Source organism: Coenobita brevimanus, chromosome 46, assembly GCF_032717465.1.
Source record: "Coenobita brevimanus isolate Jiangsu-jjx chromosome 46, ASM3271746v2, whole genome shotgun sequence".
NCBI lineage: Eukaryota > Metazoa > Arthropoda > Malacostraca > Decapoda > Coenobitidae > Coenobita > Coenobita brevimanus.
The window spans coordinates 36139880-36160965 of record NC_136999.1 but is presented as its reverse complement, the minus strand read 5'-3'; the positions used below and the strand labels follow the sequence as shown (position 1 = coordinate 36160965).

At 37.5% G+C, this 21086-nt stretch overlaps 3 pseudogenes; all 3 read left to right on the top strand.

The window, feature by feature from the left end:
* The first annotated feature begins 2082 nt into the window (after nt 1-2082).
* On the top strand, nt 2083-2486 carry LOC145398853 (small subunit ribosomal RNA; annotated as a pseudogene).
* A 1252-nt stretch (nt 2487-3738) lies between these two features.
* Nucleotides 3739-4911, top strand: LOC145398773 (NADH-ubiquinone oxidoreductase chain 1 pseudogene; annotated as a pseudogene).
* Nucleotides 4912-8659: 3748 nt separating this feature from the next.
* On the top strand, nt 8660-19796 carry LOC145398772 (NADH-ubiquinone oxidoreductase chain 5-like; annotated as a pseudogene).
* The last annotated feature ends 1290 nt before the right edge of the window (nt 19797-21086 follow it).

Below are 21086 nucleotides of genomic sequence, written 5' to 3'. Positions count from 1 at the left end.
TTAGTTGCTGCTATCTTTCTAATTTTTGACGTAGAAATCACCCTAATCCTCCCAGTCGCTTACATCTTAGAAATTTCTAATGTCTACTCTTGAAGAATAGTGGGACTATTCTTCATTTTAATCCTCCTTCTAGGTTTTTACTACGAATGAGCCCAAGGAGCGCTCGAATGAAGAAAATCGACTAACTTTACTATAGGCTATAGTTTAATAAAAAAAATTTGATTTGCACTCAAAAGATGTCTCCCAAGACTAGCTTAACCACGGAGATTTAAGCCAGAAGAGAGGCTTCTAACCTCTACTTAAAGCGGTTAAACTCTGTTTACTTCTCTTACACAAAATTATTAGCTCCATTAATAGAAACTTTACAAACTCTCAACACAAATTTCCCCCCCCCCTCACTGAAATTTTTCATAAAAAGTAAAATTCTTAACATAGTAAACACACCCTCAGATTCTACCTTGTTACAGTTATATATATCAAATCGCCTTATGTACTAACTTATACAGGAAAATAAAGACAATGTAGAGTGACAGCCATATACAACTGTAAAAGAGCTGGGCTCAGAACACTCCACTATCGGTCCTGCTTATCTTACATATATCATATACACAATCTTGGGTCAAATAAATATACACATCGAATGGGGCTAAGTCCTTATATAGAAGAGTTCTATGCGGCCATATCTATGATGGAACGGGGTTCGGCTGCGCTTGAGGACCCTTTCACACACGCTCTCAACGGCAGTGTTCCCAGGGTCCTCAGGAGCCTCACCTCAAGATCGGCCCCATAACTTTTACCCTAAAATGGGTCTAATGCCACTTTTTAACTTAATATACTCGGGAGGTCTGAGTCAAGTCTCATGAATATATAGTGGCCCTTTATTTAGCGGATTAGTGTATTGGAAAATTAAATTTTATTTCACCAAATCTAATCTCTTTTTTAAACTATAGTCGAACTAACAACAAAAACTTTATAGTAATTCCAATCTAGAGAAAATTTTAAGCTCCATAAAATATTTTATTACTTTTTTGTTCCACCACTACCTCATGCTAAAACAATTTTTTTTTTTTAAATCCGCTTTCCTTCTTGATTAAATACACCATAAAAATTTTTAGTAAAACAACGCTTTATTTTAACTAAAAGGTAAAATCAAGTAAGACCAAATTAAGCTTTCCAATACACTAATCCGCTAAATAAAGGGCCACTATATATTCATGAGAGAGACTTGACTCAGACCTTCCGAATATATTAAGTTAATAAGTGGCATTAGACCCATTTTAGAATAAAAGTCATAGTGCGATCTTGAGGTGAGGGTCCTAGGAGCTCTGGGAGCATAAGTGCTGTAAGCACATGCGAGAGAGTCCTAAAGGCGCAGCCGAACCCCGTTCCATCATAGATATGGCCGCATGAGGCATTGTTTTATAAGATCAAGCTAGACCTTCTTATATACTCGAGTTGTGGATTTAGAGTTGTGCTTTCTCGGGTCGCGGGTTGGGGAGGACTAGAAGAGAGTGGTTTAGTAGTGTTGCTTTTGGTGTTTACCATGAGTTTTGTGTAATTCTGTATTTAAGGTTGTAGGTGGATGTATATATATAACTACGGAAACTCAAAGTGAAATCTACTATATTTAAAAGTTTACTTTATACATTTTAAGCTTATGTAAACTTAAATGCTGTCTTTTTGCCAATATAAATATAAGTTTGATTCTTGCTTTAAATATTCGCTTTTCAATTAATAACATATGAAAATTTCAGTATTCCCAAGCTAACAAGTTCAAAACTTCAAGCTCTAGTAGATCTCAGTGTGTATTATTTTCATATCAGTGAAAACTGGAAAAAGTAAATTGAATTATCTCCAGCTAAATCTTGTGCCAGCAGTCGCGGTTATACTTGAAGGGAGAGTGAATACAAATCGATATTTAACTCTTATGCTAATAGACAATGATTTTTTTTAATTTTATAAAGAGTGAAATCAATTTTTCAAAGATAAATAAATCAACCCATCTTAATTAATAAGTTAACAAATAAAGGAAATAAACAAGGATTAGATACCCTCCTATACCTTTAAGAAAGATTTATATCTGATTAGTAACAGCTATGTGCTCTAAATTCAAAGAATTTGGCGGTATTTTAGTCTAATTAGGGGAACCTGTCTTTTAAACGATAAACCACGAAAAATCTTACCTATGTTATATAGTTTGTATACCGTCACTGAGATAACTTTTACAGAACAAGTTATTGAAATAATTACATTAAAATATTAGATCAAGGTGCAGCAAATATATAGGTTAAGATGGGTTACAATAAAATTTATATTATCACGAACAAATTTCAGAATACAAATTTTGAAGGTGGACTTAAAAGTAAGGTTTACTTTAATAAGACAGCCTGATTTTAGCTCTAAAATATGCACATATCGCCCGTCGCTTTCATTAACCTAAGATGAGATAAGTCGTAACATAGTAGGTGTACTGGAAAGTGTACCTGGAAAGCAAGATAGAGCTTGAAACAAGCAGCTCGTTTACACCGAGAAGAGTACCTATGGTCCAGGTTATCTTGAAATCAGTAATCTTACTTTTGTTATAAGAGCGTTAACTAATTACTTTTGTTATAAGAACGTTAACTAATTTTTCATTTTTCTGAATAGATTTTATCGAAATATCAATATAGTGAAAGTAAAAAGTATTGTGAAAGAAAGTAGAAATAACACTTGAAATTCTTAAAAGTAAATATAAGAAATTGTATCTTGTGTATAATAGGTTTTCAAAATTAGATCTATAAATAATCATCCCGAAAAAAAGATAGCTAATTTTAAGAGAAAGTTTTTGTTGCAATAAAATTTTTAACTTAATATTAGAGGTGATATGCCAATCGAGCTTTTATATCTGGTTTTCTAAGAAATAAATTTAATTTACGTGCTCAGCTATTTAGCTTATGCAACTAAGAAGATTAGGGTAGAGCTTTTTCTTCCAAAATGAAAAATCATAGAACCAATAAATAGATACTTATAAAAGTAGGCTTAAAAGTAGCCATCTTTTCCAAGTTTTTCAACCAATATAACAAAATGTTTTAATTTTTACAGGTTCTTTTTATCAAGTATTAGAAAATTAACTTCAACTTAACTTGTTTAGCTATTATGAAATCATTAGTAAAATTTATATGTTAAAATATTTTTTATTATAAATAAAATCTTTTAAATATTAAAAATTTATTTAAGGAACTCGGCAAATATTATTTCCGCCTGTTTAACAAAAACATGTCTTTGTGAAGATTTACACAGTCTGGCCTGCCCACTGAATTATTAAAGGGCCGCGGTATTTCTGACAGTGCGAAGGTAGCATAATCATTAGTCTTTTAATTAAAGGCTCGTATGAAAGGTCGAACGAGAGATATACTGTCTTAACAAAAAAAAATTGAATTTAACTTTAAAGTGAAAAGGCTTTAATATTTTAGAAAGACGATAAGACCCTATAAATCTTTACATCACATTTAGTATTAAACCAATTTGTTAGTGTAAGGAAAAATACTGAAAAAATGTTTTGTTGGGGCAACAAAGATATAAATAAACTAAATGTTTTTACTACTAAACAAAGATTTCTGATAATAAATTGATCCTTTCTAAAGATTAAGAGATTAAGTTACTTTAGGGATAACAGTATAATTTTTCTTGAGAGTTCCCATCGAAAGAAAAGTTTGCGACCTCGATGTTTAATTAAAATTTCTACATAATGCAGCAGTTATGAAAGAAAGTCTGTTCGACTTTTAAAATTTTACATGATTTGAGTTCAGACCGGCGTGAGCTAGGTCGGTTTCTATCTTCTAAAAAAAGTTAAACTACCTTAGTACGAAAGGATTAGATAGTTAAAATAATTTTATTAAATATGAACATCATTTTTACCTAAACAATCAATTTTGTGCTTCAGTTTAATGAAACTTATAAACAGGTTTATAAATAGTTCAAGCTAACTATTTTGTGTTCGCAGTTATCGTTGTAAACTACCTAGTCTTAATTATCTGCGTTTTAATCGGAGTTGCTTTTGTAACACTTCTAGAACGAAAAATTCTAGGTTACATTCAAATTCGAAAAGGACCCAACATCGTAGGATTCCTGGGATTACTCCAACCATTCGCCGACGCTGTAAAATTATTCACCAAAGAACAAACAATACCAACTATATCCAACTTTTTACCATATTACCTATCGCCTGTCTTTAGGCTATTTATCTCTCTATTAGTTTGAGCTATTTTACCTTATCAAACCGGATTAGTAAATTTTAACACAGAAGTTTTATTCTTTTTATGCTGTCTAAGTTTGGGAGTCTACTCAACTATAAGAGCCGGGTGAGCTTCAAACTGTAAATACTCAATACTTGGAAGACTCCGAGCCGTAGCCCAAACAATTTCATACGAAGTCAGACTTGCTCTTATTCTTCTATCCTTTATCTTTTTAATCGGCGGATTCAATATAGAACTTTTCACTCGGTTTCAAAAAGTTATTTGAATAATTTGATTTACACTACCTCTATCTTTAATATGACTAGCCTCCTGTCTAGTAGAAACAAACCGTACCCCATTTGATTTTGCCGAAGGTGAATCAGAACTAGTATCAGAATTCAATACCGAATACAGAAGAGGAGGATTTGCTTTAATTTTCATAGCTGAATATGCAAGAATTCTATTTATAAGAATATTATTCGTATTAATTTTCTTAGGAGCCGATCCGTGTAGCCTACTCTTTTATTTCAAATTAGTTTTTATAGCCTTTGTTTTTATTTGAGTTCGAGGAACTCTACCACGCCTACGATACGATAAACTTATATACTTAGCCTGAAAAAGATTCCTTCCAGTTTCCCTTAACTACCTAATCTTTTTTATAGGAGTTAAATTATTTTGTTTTTCTTTAATAATCTAACTAGGGAGTAGTTTAATAAAAATTTTAGTTTTGGGAATTAAAGACAAGGTAAACACCTTCTCCCTAAGATTACTAAGAACCAATCTTATCTAATGCTTTCAAAACACTTGTTTTTTTTTAAACTAAGCAACCAATCTAACATTTTATCTCACCACATTGCTGCCAGAGGCATAATCAAATAAAACCTAAAATAAGAAATTGTTAAAACCTGGCCCGTAATAATATAAGGATCTTCAATGGGACGAGCCCCAATTCAAGTTAATAAAGCAACTGTAGAAACCAAAAACCAAAACAAAATTTGATTTAACGGATAAAATCTAAGACTCCGAAATTTCGAGAAATGAGTAAAAGGAAGAATCATAAGAATTGCCACTGAAAGCACTAGAGCAATTACACCTCCCAATTTATTAGGAATAGATCGCAAAATCGCATAAGCAAATAAAAAATACCACTCCGGCTGAATATGAGCTGGAGTTACTAAAGGATTTGCAGGAATAAAATTGTCTGGATCCCCTAAAAGATAAGGATGGAGCAAAGTAAGCAGCACAAGGGCCATTAACATGACCAAAAACCCAACAATATCCTTGAAAGTGAAATAAGGGTGAAAAGGAACCTTATCCACTTGCCTTAAAACACCCAAAGGATTATTCGCTCCAGCCTGATGAAGGAACAAAATATGAACCAAAGTCGCAGCAGCAATAACAAATGGAAACAAAAAATAAAAAGTGAAAAAACGAGTTAAAGTGGCATTTTCCACAGCGAACCCTCCTCAAATCCACTGAACCAAAGAAGTACCAATGTAAGGAATTGCTGAAAACAAATTAGTAATTACAGTCGCACCCCAAAAAGACATTTGACCTCATGGTAAAACATAACCTAAAAAAGCCGTAGCCATTACCAAAAAAAGAATCACAACACCTACTATTCAAGCATGAAAAATCATATAAGAACCAAAATACATCCCTCAACCAATGTGAAGATACAAACAAATAAAGAAAAAAGACGCCCCATTGGCATGTAAAGTCCGCAATAACCACCCATAATTAACATCTCGTTGAATATGAGCCACCCTAGAAAATGCCAAATCAATATGCGCAACATAATGTATAGCAAGAAACAGACCAGTAACAATTTGAACAACGAAACACAAACCAAGCAATGACCCAAAGTTCCAAAAAATAGAAATATTTCTTGGAATTGGTATATCAACTAATGCCCCATTAGCAATTTTTAACAACGGATGAAACTTACGCAACGGTGTTATCATAAGTTATTAACCGTAAAGGACTAGAAGACGAACTTATCACCTTAACAACTACAAACAACGTCAATAGCAAATAGCTAATAATAAACATCGTAAACATAGCCCTAGGTTCATTGTAAATAGTCCTCACATTCATAGCAGAATTTCTAATATCAGAATACTTAGATAAAAAAGTTGTAGTTGACTCTCCAATTTTATTTGCCATTATCACAGGATCCACAAAAAAAAAAAAAAAAAAATGATAATCAATGCCAAAGAAAAAGATAAAAAAAAAATTCTCTTCTAACCTTAAATTGCTCATTAGCTGCTAAAGACGCAACATAAATAAACAACACCAGTATTCCACCCAAAAAAATCAAAAATAAAATATACGAAAACCAGTAACTTTTAGCAAACAATCCAGTGGTAATTGAAATTAAAACCGTTTGAATTAATAGTACAAGACCTGTTGACAGAGGATGAATCAAACGCATAAAAATCAAAGAAAACAAAATAATAAAAGGAAGACCATACATTATCACTCCAATCTCTTGGTGTTTCAAGAAAAAGATTTCATTACTGGTTTACAAGACCAGAGTTTTTATTTAAACTATTAAAACTAATGTTAACTTTAAATAACTTGTTCTTATTTATTGCATTCATCCCTATGTGTCAAGTGGGGTTGGTGGAGGATTAGTACCCCTCCCTGTAAAACAATTAACTCTAAGCCGTTGGCCACCCCGTTTGGGATACATGGCGTCTGGCAATGAATGAATGAATGAATGAACTATAATTTTCAGGGGACTATGAGCTTTCGCTTCAAACCGAAAACATTTATTAAACCCTCTCCTAAGATTAGAATTCATCATACTTGGGATCTTCTTCTTAATATCTAACTGCCTTTCCTCAACCGGAAATGAATTATTTTTGTCTCTCTTTTTCCTGGTCCTAGCAGCCTGTGAAGGCGCCCTAGGTCTAGCTCTACTGGTCTCCATTGTTCGCTCCCACGGAAACGATTACTTCAGAACCTTTAATAGATTAGAATGCTAAAATACCTATTCATACTCCTTATATTAATGACATTTATAAAGGACTGGTCTCTAATTCAAACAGGAATCTTAGCTGTATCGTTTTTATTCGCCATTTTATACAATCACGACTTCTTCATGTATAACTTAGGATTTAGATTAGGTACAGACTACTTAAGCTACATTTTAATCCTACTAAGCATCTGAATTATAGCACTCATTGTTATATCCAGAGTAAAAATTACATTCACCTCAAATTTTCCCAGACTATTTCTATTAGTCAACTTAGCTCTATTAATTTTTCTAGTATTAACTTTTAGATCTATAAACAATCTACTATTTTATATTACCTTCGAAGCTTCCCTAATCCCAACCCTAATCCTAATCTTAGGTTGAGGATATCAGCCAGAACGAATTCAAGCAGGAGTTTTTATACTATTCTACACCCTATTTGCATCCCTACCGCTCTTAGCCTCTTTACTTTACATCTATAAAACAAACGGAACACTCACCATCGGAGCTCTTTACCAAAGAATCAACCTAAGAATCCTATCTCTTATTTGATTCGTCTCCTCTATTATAGCTTTCATCGTGAAACTACCTACTGTATATACTTATTCCACCTTTGACTACCCAAAGCACATGTTGAAGCTCCCGTAGCAGGATCAATAATTTTAGCTGGAGTTTTACTAAAACTAGGAGGTTATGGCCTAATCCGAATCTTACCTTTATTTACTGAAAAAAAACAAGAACCTAAGATGGCTATGAGTTAGACTAAGAATCCTAGGAGGGTTCTTTGTTAGTATTATCTGTCTACGACAAGTAGATATAAAATCCCTCATCGCTTACTCCTCTGTAGCTCACATAAGATTAGTACTTTGTGGGCTCTTAACCTTTGGGTGATGAGGAATAAACGGGGCTGTTGTTGTAATAGTAGGTCATGGTCTATGTTCTTCAGGGCTATTCTGCCTTGCAAACATAGTATATGAACGAATCGGAAGACGAAGCCTTCTAATTAATAAAGGCTTATTAAATTTTATGCCAAGAATAGCACTATGATGATTCTTACTAAGAATCAGTAATATGGCTGCACCCCCTTCCATTAACTTACTAGGAGAAATCAATCTAATCATAAGAATCATTAGATGAAACAAATTAACTGCTCTAAGAATTAGATTACTATCTTTTTTCAGAGCAGTTTATACTCTTTATCTTTATTCACTTAGACAACACGGTGTATTCTCCAGATCTCTCTACTCTTGTTGCTCAGGAAAAGTACGAGAATACTTAGTTTTAAGACTTCATTGAATTCCCCTAAATATCTTAATTCTAAAAAGGAACCTAATTATACCTAACATCTAATTAAACCTTTACCACTTTTATATATTTTAACTGTATTACAACTCAGCTCGTTTGGGTAGTTTATTACTAAAACGTTAGTTTGTGGAGCTAAAAAAAATAAAAATCTACCTAAACCATGATTTGAAAAATTTCAATACACCTAACAAGAATAGTTTTCCTAATATTTTTTTCCCTAATCTCATTATTCATGTCCCTCCTATGCTTATTTGACAAATCATGCTATATTATTGAATGAGATATTCTAAGAATCAACTCATCCTTTATCGTTGCAACATACATTTTCGACTGAATATCCTTAATATTCATGGGATTCGTTATATTTATTTCAGCAATAGTACTTTTTTATAGGGGAAGATATATAGAAGGAGACCCCAACATAAACCGATTTATATACTTAGTTCTAGCTTTTGTTCTATCAATGATCTTTTTGATTATCAGCCCTAATTCAATTAGAATTCTTTTAGGATGAGATGGCTTAGGATTAATATCCTATGCACTAGTAATTTACTATCAAAACGAAAAATCCGCAAACGCCGGAATACTAACTGTTCTATCTAATCGAGTTGGAGACGTAGCAATTCTCTTAAGAATTGCCTTAATATTCATTGAAGGAGGCTGAAATTTCATCTTCCACGTATTTTACCTGGATGACAATTTCACGCTATTAATAAAAAGACTTATCATTATAGCAGCAATAACCAAAAGAGCTCAAATCCCATTCTCCGCCTGACTGCCCGCTGCCATAGCAGCCCCAACACCAGTATCAGCACTAGTTCACTCCTCAACCCTTGTTACAGCCGGAGTCTACCTTCTCATCCGATTTAGACCCGCATTATCAGAAACGACTTTACCAACCCTACTGCTATTCAGCTCTCTAACAATATTTATATCAGGTCTAGGAGCTAATTTCGAATATGACTTAAAAAAAATTATTGCCCTATCAACCCTTAGCCAACTAGGAGTAATATTAAGAATCCTAGCCCTAGGGTTTAAAGACCTCGCTTTCTTCCACCTTCTTACTCACGCACTGTTCAAAGCTCTTATATTCATATGTGCCGGAGCCATAATTCATAATGTAAAAGAATACCAAGACATTCGACTAATAGGAAGACTAGTAACCTCTATGCCCCTAACCTGTATATGCATAAACCTAGCAAACCTAGCATTATGTGGAACTCCATTTCTAGCAGGATTCTACTCAAAAGATCTTATCCTAGAAATTGCTTTCATAAAATGAATCAATACTGTAATTTTATTTCTTTACATCTTCGCAACCATATTAACAGTATGTTACACATTCAGCTTAATTTTTTATTCTATAACCGGAGAATTTAACTTAGCTAGGTTCAGAAACATTGACGACTCATCCTCCATTATAACTTCCCCCATACTAGCTCTTAGAAGAGGAGCAATCCTTAGAGGAGCATTATTATCTTGATTAATCTTTCCAGAATCCTACATTATTTGCCTTTCTCCCCTTATAAAAACCCTGGTACTAACAATTAGAATCCTCGGAGGACTAATAGGCTATCTACTCAATATCATAAACGTAAACTTCAAATTAAACTCACTCAGCCTTTACCCGCTAGTGGTATTTTCAGGTTCTATGTGATTCCTACCGTTCCTATCCACCTTCAACTTATCCAAATCTAGCCTTAGTCTAGGTCAAAACTACTCCAAAATAATCGATAAGGGATGATCCGAAATCAGAGGAGGCCAAGGAATCTTCCAAACATTAATAAACTCGTCTAAACTACATCAAATAATTAGTGATAGAAACTTTAAATCCTTTATAAAAATCTTCCTTATTTCAACCCTTATACTCTCATTCTTTAATATTTACTTTTATAATTTATTTGTAGAATATCGCGTTGAAGTTACCTTCCTATCAAGAGAAGAGCTTCTGTGGTGTAAGTATAACACGATACGTTTTCGCTGTATAGTTAAAATATTTTTTTAGAAGCTAAGCACTTTAAGATGGATTCATCTCTTTCGCAACTTTATATATATATATATATATATATATATATATATATATATATATATATATATATATATATATATATATATATTATGTGTATATAATAATTTTTATTTTATTTATTAATTTTTCTTGGTTTTATATTTTTTAGCCCTTATTACTTATAAAGAAAATCCTACTTTAAAGATCCTAAAACTAATCACCTAACAGAGAAATCGCTAACCTATACTAAATCCTACAGAGACAATATCTTGAACTACACTGATGGTAAAAATACCCCGACCAACAGAACACCATCAACTGCAGATATGTAATGCCTTTCTACATTCCATACCTGCACTCATCACCTGGGGACTGTCAGTCAAGGCACAACCTAATATAGGGGACATCAATATATGAAAGGGAACCAGACGAGTCAGGAACATTTCCATATACGTCAGCTGTCGGCCCTAATTAGCACAACTTAAACAAGATGGAATAATGTATTTACATAATATGTACAATAAGTGAAGGACCTCACTCAACAGACCACGATCGAGTGCAAATGCCCAATGCCTTTCTATATTGCACACTTGCACTCTTCAGCTGGTGAGTGTCAGGCGAGGAACCGAGTTTAATGTAGTGGACATCTATATTAGAAATAGGTATGATTTAGGCAGGATCTATTTCAAATATGTCAACTGTCAACCCTAATTAATAGTACAATGTATACATATTTACAGTTGATAAAAACTATAACCATACAGTAAAAAAGTCACATCACTCTGATCAGTCCCGTCTCTCTCAAGAAAGCCATCAATTTATCAGTCATAACAATATCTCCCTCACCCAGGATGGTGGAATGGGTGAAGGGGACGTCTGCTGCGCTGCAGTAATATATAAGTGAAGCACGATCACGAATAAATCGCCGACAGCACAGGATGATATGACTGATAGATAACACCGCATCACAGATGTCACAGTGCGGTGGGAATCATCTTTCCATATATGGTTTCATATGAGTTAATATGGTGGCATTAAGCCGTAGACGAGCCAACACTTTTTCTTCCAGGCGACTGGGACGGTTGGCAGTGTCCCAGTCACCCAGGTATGGCTTACAAGTTGGAGTATTAAGTCTGGTCCACTGACCTTGTCACAGAAGATTTACTGATTTCTTTCAGAGAGAGAGACTTGACTGTAGATCACGAGGAACGTCCAAAGTCTCCTAGGGCTCTACAGCTGACTTTGCAAGTAAGTCAGCCTGCTCACTGCCGTAGATACGACAATGACCAGGCACCCAGATCAATGTGTGGGACTTGTCGCATGAATGCAATTTATTAATAATGCGGCCCTGGATCTCATTAGAGTCCGTAGTACAAGAAGCAATTGCCTGAAGGGCTGATTTTGAATCCGAAGATATGACAAATGAGTCATGCCGAGTAGTGAGAGCATAGTCTATGGCTTTGTGTATAGCAAAAAGTTCGGAGGTAAACACAGATGTATGAGTCGGCAACCGATACCTGAGGGCACATTCAGTCGACCACACACTAGCACCCACACATTCACTCAACTTGGAGCCGTCGGTGTACAGTTGGTGGGACCCCAAGTGACGAATGATGATATTACGAAACAAGTGGTGGACCTCCACCCCCGACGCCTTGGTCTTTGGTGCTGGGAGCCATGATACATCAACAGTAAAGCCAGGTGGCTCCCAAGGTGCTATATTTCTAAACACCAACTTGTCACAGTCACTGGGGTCTGCACCAAGCTCCTGAGTTAGTAAGTGGAGGTGACCGGCAAGTGGCCGATGCATACCCCACAGAAGATGGTAGTATTGATGTAGGGGGGTACAGGCCACATTGCCGATATTACTTTACCTAGTTGTCCTTATGCCATAGGACAATGCCAGATGTTCGCGGCGAATACGGAGGGGAGGCACATTCGCCTCTATAGAACCCATACTGGAGGGATGATGATTAAGTGTGGGACTGTACACCTGACAGGGGAGCTGGTTTGGACTGATACTTATGAAAACCCTTCAGAGTAGCCTGCCCAGTACCAGAAACCTGCACCCTCTGTCGAACATCCGATTGCATACGTGAGGACGAGGAAATAATTTTTACAACACTCTTTCTTGGATTGGGCATTCCAGTTTGTTTGGAAGGCAGCTTGGGGATCGCCTTTGGAGATGTAGGACAGCCAGTGCCCTCACCAGAAGCCCCAGAAGAGAAAGTAGGGTCCACAGGACTCGAATCATTTGAGGAGGCCATCCTATGCTTCAGATCTGAAGCACCAATGAGCTGTCCATCAATATCTCCTGGTGGGGACCGGACCAGAGGAGAACCATCAGCTTCAGATGTCACCTGGCTAGATCCCTCAGCCAGCTGGGCAGAGGGAACAGGAGAGGTGTCGACACAAGGTTCAGCAACAGAGACCTTAGGTGGCTGGTCTTCATGCTCAGAGGACTCTGACGAACAACGTTGACATTTGCCAGGTACAGATGGAGCCTCGGGCATACTGGGTAAGACGGAAGAATGAGTCTGGTCAACGTAGACATCTGCCACCACCATAGAAATGTTCAAGCCATCAGCCACCACAATGTGGGAGGAAACAGTCGGAGTAGGGGTCAGGCAAACATCATTCTCACAAACAGTAACAACCATGGGGACAGCATCCTGCAAACCACGAGCTGAAGGAGTGGGTATTGGAATGGGTCGAGGCTGCCTCTGAGATACAGGGCGATCCACTCGCGTTCCAGAAAGGTTAGAAGCATAAGTAACCCTGGACTGAAAGAGGAGAGTCTGGGCTATCCTTTTTGCTTCAAGAAACGAAACCCTTTCATGTATACGAATGGACAAAATCTCCTTTCCAAGGCAGTATCTTGGACAGTTTTTAGAAGAGACAACATGAGGATCTCCACAGTGATAGCAGTTAAGGGGTTCTGTACAGTCGCTGGTATGGCTTGGTTTGCCACAGGAGACACAGACACCAGGAAGGCCAGCCTGTTCACAGTGGCAAAATCGGCCCCTGACAGTGGAAATATTGCTTTGGGGTCAGTACATATGGCTTAACAGGAAGTGACAGCCAACCTAGTTTAACAGACTTAGGCGACATTAGTCTGTCAAATGTCAGGAACAAGGTGGGTGTCGGGGTCAAGATACCCTCTATTTTCTTGTGCAGGCACTCAACAGTTACCACACCAGAAGACCGCAATTCCTCCAACAACCATGCCTCAGAGTATCAAAGGAGGTCATGGGAAAGATGACACTCTTACATCGATCAAACGTATCATGAGGAACACAGGTAACAGCTGCACCAGAGACTGAGGTCATATTCAGTAATCATGAGCTCTCTTCTGGAGAGGACACCTCAACAAGGAGACTTCCATCCACCTGGAAACAGATTTTAGGTTCATGACCACAGGCCAAAACTATGGCATGGTGTAAATAAAAAATGTCAATATCTAGCGCTGACACACACACAGTGGATTTTAGTATCAGATACTTAGTATATGATGCCAGCACCGTTTTGACTGGGGCCAACCCCAGAGCCCTCAGAGCCACACCAACCCGACGGGAATGCCTCCCAGATCCAGCAGAACGCTGGGGCAGAGGAGGATACTCACCAGGGGCCTGGAAAGTCTCCAGAGTAACACACAATGAAGAAGAGTCCGAAGAATGGCCAGGGCCAGATGCAGAGTCATCAACAGTTTCAATAAAATTCTCCTCAGTATGTCAACAAATAATCTTCATTCCCCCACCCCTCCACCCATTATGCAGCCCAGCAAGGGGAGGTCGTATGCCAGGAACAACACTGGCGACCCCAGAGGTAGCAGGAGAGTACTGTATACATGGGTAACCACCAGGGGTCCCAGTCAAGGGTGACAAAAAGACGATAGGAGCCAGCAGGTCCCCCAGTGCCCACTTGACCCTAAACAATGCATGACCAGCCAATTGACCTGGTTGGGCCCAACCAGGCCATCTGTCTAGCCAGAATAAGAGGTGTATTGTTAACTGCAGAGTGCATCACTCAACCCCCAGGACTCCAGTCTCCCAGAATTACAGGACGCCATGCACAGCAAACACGTGGGGAGGCAAGTCCTGCACTAGATGGCAAATGGACAGGGACAAACATCACCAGCAGGCCTCCTTCACCAGTGTTGGTGGTGGGTGCTTGGTCCACGAGGCCGCCCAATGCCAAACCCTACAAAGGTAGGCAGGCCTCCAAAGTAGGTGGCACCACCAACGACACTTCAAGCACCACCACCACGTCAAGGTGATCCCCTGCAGCAGGGCTGTGTAATACAGGTAAGGGCCATTATGCACTTGGTTAGGTGTGCAGGGAGGTGGGGGTATGTGGTTGGTCAGTGGATGTTGCAATAGGTAAGTGCTGCCTATGTTTTATACTGGACGTTTATCGAGGTAGAGATATGTGAGCATTTTACTGACCGCTGAACAATCCACAGAGCAAGAATGCAGTTCCCTTGGTCCACCAACTTGAGTGAGCGTGTGAACTTCGTGTGGCTGTGGGTAGGTGGCATGTCAGCTCGCGCCATAGCGCGAGAGATGGGCATCAGCGCTGCCACAGTCTGCAGGTGGATCAGGCGCTGGAGGCAGGAGGGTCATGTCCAGAACAGACCACGTGGAGGAAAACTACGTGGAGGGAAACATAACATTAAAAAAGGCAATGGATATAGAGGTTTCATCCCTTCACTCTGTAATGTTGCCACATCAAAAGAGGCAGGGAGGCACATGACACAAACAGAAGATAGTCCTCAGTATGTGTCAGTGACTCTTTGTATGATACATCATGCGATTTGGATGTTAAATTACGCACTTAGAACTATAAATAACACAACACAATTCCACCATGAATACATTTCAAGACCAGCAGTATTCAAATCCGAATGTGTATTGACTAAAAATGAAGTAAACATGGTTACAGCCAGTCGATCAAAAATTCATTGCTCAGAAGTGGCACGATGATATCCAAAATTATCTACATATTTTCTACAGTCCCAAGAATGATTATTTGCCATCATCTAATTGTTGATATAACAACAATATCGATTGGAAAATGTTAAAAGCATGACATTTGTAGCATCCTAAAAAAGGGGAGCTAACCATCGTGAGAAAAAAATTATTGGGCAGTTTCCAGTAGCCATCGTTCGTGATGTCAGACTGTTTTGCACCAAGTGTACACCGAGGTATATATATATATATATATATATATATATATATATATATATATATATATTAATCAAAGAAACAACTATCTTCCCTTTTCCGTCTGAAGAACATTTACATCTGACGAAAAATAATGAAAAACCCTATGTTTACTATTGCATGTTTCAGATAGTTAAATTTTTCCGCCATGTATTCGTTAAACGTTGGGAAGATACATGTGTCTTTGGCACGTTTTCTCATAAGAAAGGAGGCTTCCTAGCACCTCTTTCTTGGCAGTTTACTTTTGGATATGGCTTGCTAGTATCCTTTTGTATGCTCTTTAGTCAGAGTATCGTGATACTCCCCTTTGAGGTTAAGATGCGAATGAATGTGTTTGAATGGATGAGTTAATGGGGAGTGTGTCGTCCTGTCTCGGCTACCTCCCTTTCCTTGGGGGAAGCAGCCTAGGTATATAGATAGATACATAGATCGTGATACTAGAAGGATTTATATAGCAATGGGATGGTAAGGTGCAATAAGCAAAACAAATAATTTAGGAAAAGGTGTTAGGGACGTACTTCAATGCTGTTGCGTATATTGCCCACCTGAAACTTGTATACTGTATTCTGTTATGATGTATAACAGGATATGAGATCAATGTCATTATGATATATTCTTAAGGCCAGTATTTTTGGCGGTTAATGAAACTCCCTAACACATTTTCCTATGCAATTTCTTTAGTTTCGTACACCTTACCGACCTCGCCAGTGTTATACAAATCCTTCTGATGTCCCCATAGTCTGTATAAATAACCTATAAAGGAATATTAGTGATATCCAAAAACAAATCGCTATGGAAGAGATGTCAGGAAACCTCCTTACCCTATGAGAAAACTGGCCAAGGAGAATAATGGAGAACTTTTAATTATGCAGTGTCATCAGGGGCAAAGGACGGACATCTGCTAATAACTTCAATGCAATGCCTCATTCTTTTTATACATGCTGCCTACAGACGATTTTATTAAGCTTTGAGGAGACTATTCAAAATAGTTGTATGAGATGTCACTGTCATTAATCCCTTTATTACAAAAGATCTCCATTTTCAATACGGTCATCTGGAGGTAGTGTAGAGGTCAGTAGTAGTAGTACCATTTGTAGCCCTAGGTTCATCTGAAACGTGATCCCGGTGGGCTGCAGGCTTAAGCTCATCTGCAGTTTACCTCCTCTTCTTTTTGTGGACAGGGAAGTAGCTGAGGGAATTCTGTACAACCAGGCAGTTGAGCGTCCTTGTTTCAAGCACGCCACCACCTGAAGGTGTCCCTCTGCAGGACCAGTGTACGAGTTAATGTGGACAGAAATAGCCATACTTTGAGGCAGGAACCAAGCAACCCTGTTTCAAGGGTGGGTGATGGTGATGAAATTTATACTGTAGGGCTATTCAACTGGCGGCCCGCGGGCCAAATCCGGCTCTTGAGTATTTTTTTTTTTTTTTGGGGGGGAGGGCCCTTTGACCAGCTCAGAAGAACGAAAATAAACAAATAAATAAGCATAAAACAGAAAGTTTTGCGTTTTTCTTTTAATTCGTGTATCTAGTGGAAAATGTAAACGAAAATAATATAAGAATTTCTTTTTTTCTATGTATATGTGTTGAAATAGAGGAAAAAATACAGATATAATAATGTATGGGTCTTTTGTTAATCTGAGTTTCATAATTTGGCCCAACTTCTAGAGTAGTTGAATAGCTCTGCCATAATTTTTCATAGGCTAACCGCGAGACTGGCAGTTGTAATGTTAAGTAAATGCTGATAAGTGAAAATGTGATTGGTTGGCTACAGATCATTATTGAAAGGTGTATTCTTTGGCCTGCTTTCTTGCCGGTTAAGGACGCCCCCTAGCAGCTCTTCCTGAGAGATTTATTTTACTTATTCCATCTTACTGTCCTCTTCTGTGTTGTGCCAATGTTTCTTGTCTGGCTTCACGTAACATACATACTGTACCAAAGGATATTAGCCAACCTTATTTGAAAATATATAGCTAAGGAAGAGGTAATGGGGAGCCTCCTTAACTGACGAGAATACGGACCTTTGTGTTTAGGACACTTTCTAGGGGCTCAATATTAACAGTATGCTTGTATCTAGTGCACGTCCATGTTCTTTGATGTAATATAAAATTGAACTGTCAGTGCTGAAAAACTGTGGAACTACAGAAATAAATACTGAAAGCAAATAACTGTCGTTTGGGAAACCGAGGCTGGTGATAATAACAAAGCCAGTACAAACGTCATTTTCTTTATCAGTGAGATGTTTCGATCCCACCATGTATTATCAGACCTTGGTACAAAAACAACAATTATTTGTATCTAGTATGCATAAAAGAGTAACAAAAATGTAATGCATAACTTGCATTAGGAATGATCAAGAGCATATATAAATTAGCTAAAGTTGAACTAAATAAAAAAAAAGTAAAAACATTACTAAATATGACGAATTGGCAAAAAAAGAGCTAATGGGAAGCTATGTAATTAAAACCACAAACAGTGGTTGTATAGGCTTCGTAAGATGAGGTGGGGTCACGTCGGGTCAAGTTCCCTTTTGTTCTGTGTCCCTCCCTGTTGCAGGTGTGTATATAAGACCTCCACTCTCATGTTTCTTTGTCACTCTTTCTGAATATGAAATACACGTAAATAATTACTGTCTCGGTTTTCACTTCTCCTGTGGTTAATCTGCATATATATCTTCACGATGAAATGAATATTCCACATTAATTTAATCTCTATAATGCTCAGGCAATGATCTTTCTAGACTAAACTCTTCAGCCACGAACACAAACACTGGCCGCATATTTGTGCAGAAACGCTCACATTCGCTCTTTCCACTGTCTACTCTTATCTACGCTGTCTGTAGAGTCTTATTTCGACTGAACTTGTAATAGGTATGTAGTACTAAGAACTGCCTACATGCTTCAAGAGGGGGAAGGGTAGCTTTCTACTGTGATCCTTTGCACGAGTGAGTGAGCATAATACTTGTAATGCTTTTATCGTTTGCTGTGGGTATGGGTAACACACCTGGCACACCTGGAATATATGCACCTGGACAGCACTAAAACGAAATTATAAAAAATGGAAGGTTACAGGTGGGGTTTCACAGTTATGAGTAATATAATTTTGGCAAACGTCATAATTGGAACTTATCTGAATATACAGTAACTGAAGGTGATGAAAAGAATCTTAGACCTCGAAAATGTTATAATTTCATTCAAGGAACTTCAAGTTTATGTTATAAAGACACCTGAACAGCGTAAGAAAAAAAGACAAGTGGAATTTACTGTAGAAAAAAGAAATGCCACAAAATATGAAGAAAGTAGAAAAATGACAAATGTGGATTGTAAAAAGTCTAGAAGAAAATCTCTGCATAATTTAGATAAATGTCTTTGAATATCACCTGTATACAGTACTACAAATATTAAAAAGCAAAAGGAGAAACAGTATTACGCAACAGGATTTGCCAAAATTTGACTATGTAAAGGATGTATTGCTTCTTATACGAAGAAATGATTTTAGGAACCATGTATCAGATTTAAAGAAATAATTGATAAAATGGTAACAGAAGAGCAAAATGCTGTAACAAGATGACACACACACACACACACACACACACACACACACACACAAGCTCAAACTGGTACACTACTACTTTACATTACTGAGTCATAGCCATCATTATTGGAGTTGTGGTGTTACGTAGCTGTTAATGTCCCTCTAGTATGCAATGGTTAGTGTGTCAGTGTGTTCAAGAAGATCTTTAGTACTAGATGTCAGTAAGGATGTCACTAGGAATCTTAATGTTAAGATCTGAGTGAAGTGAAAATAGATATTAGTGTTGCAAAGGATATTTAATGGATTATATATGAAATACCAGTGAAAAGTGTATGATAATAGTAGCAGCACCTCCAGACTCACCGGAAACGTGAACTCCGTGGACTGCAGCCTTTCTGCAGTGTACATTTTCCTTTCAGGAGACAGTGAAGTGCCTGGAGGAGGTCTTCATTACCAGGCAGGTGAGCGACCTGATTATATCAGTGCCACCATGTGAAGGTGATCCTCTCCAGCATCGAAGACTATATAACTGATTGTAATGTGTAATGTGAATAAGCTGAATGTGATTCTTTTAAACAGAAGAACAGAGAAAGGAAAAACTAATTACCGTATTAAAAAAAATATCCGTACACCAGATCACAGGAGTCCTCCATTCATACAGTAAAAAAAATGTAACAGTTGGACTTGAACAACTGCAGATTGACATGTGGGGGGAAACCTCTCTGGGGATGCAAGTTCCAATTGATGTCTCAGCAAATAAAAGAAATCTGATAGAAGCTTCGCAATATGGCACTGTCACAGTCCAGTCATGAGAACTATCAGATTCCCGTGTAGCGTGGGGAACGGCATGGAGAAATGGCACAATGGATACAACTTCGTTTAAGCATTTGCCATAAAAGTATGTGTAAAATAACGTAAGGGAGGCAACATTCATTCTTATGTGTAGCGGAGATATAGTGGGTTTATTAATAATTCTAACAAGTTTGGTCTGAATTTTGTCTAGTTATTTTAGTGCAACCTCTCCACATCCACTTCACAAGGGTGAGTAATATTCCAGCTGAGAGCACACATGACTCGTATATCATAGCTAACTGCTCCTCAGTGATGAAGTTACGGGCTCAGTAAAATGAGCAAAGTATTTTTGAGGCTAATTTAATAAGAGATCTAACATGAAAGATGCAGCTGAGGGCACTTTTAAGTGAAACACCGAGAATTTCAATAATTTTGGAGACTGGAATATTTGTAGCACTGAAGATAATATAGGAATCAGTCAATACCTGTCTGTTAGTAAACTATATGTATATGGATTCCTTAGCATTAAATGAGACAATGTTATTTTGTTTCCATTCAGTGGTCTTAGATAACTCTTGCTTAATGGAGATCGCTGTCTGAGATGTGAGTTAGACATATTAAACTTTGTGAATAGAGGTTTAAATGTAAGTGAAGTGTGAAGTGTTGAGTCAACTGTATATGAATGGATGGGATTGTTGGTGACAGATAAGGGATGATTAATATGAGTTAGGAGTATGGTTAAAGCCAGAACTGATGCTCGTGGCACGCCGGCATTAATCAAGTGGAAATTGGAATATACATCATCTGCAATTACTCTTATATTTCTGTTGCTGAGATGTGAGGAAATTAGATGAACCAAAGATGATAGGCCATAACAAGGGAGTTTGGATGGCACGGAACGGTACCACCGTCAATAGGATAACGTAAAGGAGGTATGTAGGTAGCCAGTTAGATAGGTGAGAACCAGTGTCGATAATGTGGATGATGTGGGGAATCGTGATACCAACATCAAGTCGAGAGGAGCTGGATAG